This window comes from Grammomys surdaster, unplaced genomic scaffold (genome assembly GCF_004785775.1).
Source record: "Grammomys surdaster isolate TR1022 unplaced genomic scaffold, NIH_TR_1.0 125808, whole genome shotgun sequence".
NCBI lineage: Eukaryota > Metazoa > Chordata > Mammalia > Rodentia > Muridae > Grammomys > Grammomys surdaster.
Window position 1 is genome coordinate 548,462 of NW_021620639.1, and position 4,313 is coordinate 552,774.

Sequence of the window (4,313 nt, forward strand, 5' to 3'; positions counted from 1 at the left end):
TGGCTCGAGATGGCTGTAAAGATGATAGCCACTTTCGGCTAAGAGTCGGCTCCCAACACTGTGCATCCTGAAAGACAGATAAAAGGCTATGACGGAGGAAGTATTAAGTAGTGTGTGTCAGTTTGTGAGAAATTTGTTCAGGATATATCCTAACTGTACCAGCCAGAAAATAATCTTCATTGACAGTTCTTTTTTTTGATCATGTCTTGAGGAAATACTCCAAGGGCACTTGTCGCCTGATCATAATGTCCTTGAAAACCTCCCGGATAGTCTATCAAGTATGTTTACAGTAAATAGTTGATTCAATGTGAGAAAGAATGCATACCCTTTGTTTTCCCCCAGGCTACCTGTTAGATTTTTAGGAAATAAAGGATAAGGGTTCAGAATTAGATCATGACCATACCTGTTTGTAACCATTTTCCAAAGCACATGGCTGGATAGTTATCTAGAAACAGAGCTTGAGTTCATTAATGCAGTCATGGCTGAATTTTGTAGAAAGAATGCATTGTACTATCTAGAATGTGACCTCTACCAGTTAAATAACACAACTCCATTCTGGCTATGGAAATCATCTGCCAAGGCTAAGCACTGTCGAGCTAAAAGAAAGAAACTCTGCAAAGGAAGAAGTGAAGTTAAAGAAATAGATCCCAGTTTAGAAGGGAAAGGGAGGAGAAATGGAGATGTGGGAAGAAATGTAAATGTTGGAAAGGCCAATAGTTTCTTCTAATATCTTTTGGTAGTAATTCTGAGCTGCAATTATATGCTGGCAACTAAGGCTGAAAGAGGAGTAATAATGGAGTAAAACCATCTTGAATCCTGCTGAGTGTCATGTTCTACATTATTTTCCCACTATTTTTTTTTAGGGGGGGTGGTTGGGAGACAAACATTTTACTGTGAATTGCCAGTGAATACAGTACTGCTACATACAATTGTTAAGTATACAGTAAAGTTCACCCCACATTCGTTTTCCATTTTCATCCTTCTCAGGTAATTTCAGGGAGAACTTTCTTTTAAGGGATGAGCAATGTTTAGCTCTTAACAGAGATTTTCTGATAGCAGAGACGCATTAGTCATGCTTCCTCTTCATGTCCATAAATGGGAGTCCAAGCCTACTGATGCTATCAATTTAAACAAGGTCAGCTCTGGGGAAGCCCTCAGAGCCAGACTGACTCCCATAACCAGCCTATCACCAGCAGAAGCATGGTTTCTCTCATTTCCAGCAGTGTGGGTCAATTTGCTATACCAAACTGTGGTAAAAAGTCTCTGTGAGGGAAAGTTGAGATTTATATACTTGTGTTAGGAAGAAAGTTTGAGTTGGGAATGTAGCTTGTGATTGAATATACCTAGCTTAGCATGTGAAAGCGGAGTCAGAGCCCTAGCATACACATGTGCACAAGTGCACACATGTATTTTCTTCTGAATAATGTCTTCCATATCTTAGGGTAGCTGTTTATTCACTCACTGGTTAATTCTTTCATTCACCTTTCAAACATCAGGTCCCTACATGTTGGGCCAGGCATTGTGTTTGAGACTGGCAGCCTTTATAGCATAGAGCTAAAATCATTTTGAAAAGTTCAATGATTCAGTCAAGCCAACTTTAATTTTTAAGCGCAAGTTTAGGTTTGTGAGGAGACAATCAGGTGTACTTTTCTTAGGGAACTCTCATTTATACAACAGGAAGTCAGTATGATGTAGGAGAGCGAACAAGGGACCAAGTGATGGAAATCCTGGGTTTGAGGTTCAGTTCCACTACAAAGGCACGATGTGGCAATGGGCAAATTACTTAACCTATCCGATTTCACATTCCTCTTCTTAAAAATGAGTGAACGACTTAAGATTCTTCCTCCCATCTCTAAAATTCTTTCATTCTATGAAGTTTCCTCAGTGACCAGAATCAGTCTGTTTTAGCTCCAGTTTCCTTTCTGTCCTCTCAATGTTAGACCAAATATGAACAAGAAGCAACATTTTGTCAGAGCTAACAAACTGCCTTTCCACAAAATGACCTTTGGAGGTCAGGCCAGTGAATGCAAGATCTAAATCCAAAGGCAATAGTGTGACCAACTTGTGAGCTGGCAGGCTGCCATTAAAAAGGATGGAAATGGGTGTAGGCAGCCAACATTCTTGGCTGGTACATTTTTAATAAACACAGAAAACAAGAATAGCATTTTCCTCTTGCACCACTTAATTTGGTATTCATACCATTGGGACATTAGCTGTTAGGATAGCAATGATGGTGATGTATGACATCTTTAGATCAGGATGGATTAACTAGCAAAAATGAGAAGCAGGTTATGATGTCATTTGCAAGGAATTTTTATTGCTGTTTGTCTCTGACAAGAGATAGTTTGAGTCATTACAACGGTATCTCCAACCTCTTTAAGTGGTGGTAAGACTTTTATCTGAAACATAAGCTCTGTTGCACTTACTATATTGGTATGAATGAACTGAGGAAAACTGGGGTGACTTCTGGTTGAATGTGTCTTAATTCTTTCCCCAAGACAATTCAATAGGCATTAATACTTTTTTTTTTCTTCAAGAATAAAGGCTTCCATGGCAAACATTTGTTAACTTGTTGAATACTTGAGGTGCAAGCATTTTATACAGATGCCCTTTATACAAACACAGTGTACCTCATAGCTGTGATGTTTTCTAATAATGGCATTGTACTAATAACGCCCGAGGTTGCTGGGGATGTATATTTCTATCTCTTTTTGTAATATGGGCAACAAGGACATTTGGCTGACAAGGCTGTTTTCTCTTCAGTCCCTGGAGATCCTTGAATAAAAAGCTCTGTGATGGCAAGCTGTAATTAGCTATGTGGGTGGAAATTAGTGTTCTTCAAGTACACCATGTTTAGGGCAGAGGCACCATGCTTTTTACTACCCGAGGCCACCCTGGTCCTATGCCACAGCTCTAGGTCACTGCTTCTTGTAGGGTTTCCTTCCAAAAAGCAAACCGTCTTTGTTGAGCTCTGAAACCAGGAGGCTTTTCATAGTTAAAACAGGTTAAACTGTTCTCCAGACAATTCAGGCTGGACAATTCAAGAATGCCTAGGATATGTTCGCTTGTCATTTGAAAGTGCACATATATTGCCAGCTTTCATAAGTATCTTTAGAACCGCAGCCCATTTTATATGGAACATCAAACTTTTGAATGGATTCCTGCAGTATTGGTAGGTCCTCCATTTTGGATGTAATAGGAATCTTGTAGCAGCAAAATCCTTTCTACCCTAGTCTTCTCATCTGTATACTGCACACGCAAGCGGGCTATTTCTCAGTTTAAATTTTTATTAGATCATTGGGTTTGCTGTTTTCATTCTACAACCCCCACCCCCATCCCAACACGTACACAAATTCAGGCTTCTCAGAGGCCCTCTGCACCATCTGACTGTAAACCATTCGCTGCATTAGTATTTTCTATCTACCTTTTCAAGGAGGTGAACTCCAGACTAGGTGAAAGACAGAACATTTAAATTATCCTCGGCTCCCATCCCTCCCCGCCCCCGGCCGGGATTCCCTTTCAGCTGGTGACGACAGAAAGGGTTCCACGAGCTGCGTCTCTCGCGGCTGCACAGGGTTCCGCGTGCTTCGGGCCACCGCGTTTCCCGACACCGATGCCTTAGCTGTGTGTGGGGTGTCTGTGTGTGTTTGTACGCGCGCGTGTGTTTGTCCAGTCATCCCAGTACCATGCGCACGTCAGCCGGGTCCCCAGGTCCCGCACGCTCTAAAGTCCTCGGGAATTCGGGGGAAGACGATGGCCACATTTTGCTTGTTCGGGACTCTCCTACACCCCGCCTCTCACCCGGGGGCGGCGGGGAGTCGCAACGAGGCGGGGGCGCGCAGAGGGGGATGCCGGCCCACGCGCCGGGTCCTCTCCGAGACCGTGCCCGGCTAGTCACGCCCTTCCCCCCGCGGTCCGCTCCTCACCTCAGCCTCGGGGCTGAGGGAGGGCCTCCGAAGGAAAGCGAGATCAAGGGCAGAGCGGGCGCCGAGCCTCCTCCGACCGCAGGGGGCCCGGAGCCCGGTGGGCGGCAACAAAGGTCTGCGGCCGCCGCGCCGCCTCGGCCGCCGCCCCGCAGCCCCCTCGTGCGCACCGCCCCTCGCCCCGGGAGGGAGGGGGAGGGGAGCGGGCGAAGCGGGAGCGGCGGGGGCGGCAGGAGGAGGGCGGCGCCTGCGTGCTCCTCCGCCGCCCCGCCCCCGGCGCCCCGCGGCGAGCCCGGCTCTTCTCCGGCGGCTGCAGCAGCTGCCGGTTCCTCACGGCCTCGGCGGCGGCGGCGGCGGCGGCGGCGGCGGCGCGCTCGGAGCGGCCTCTGG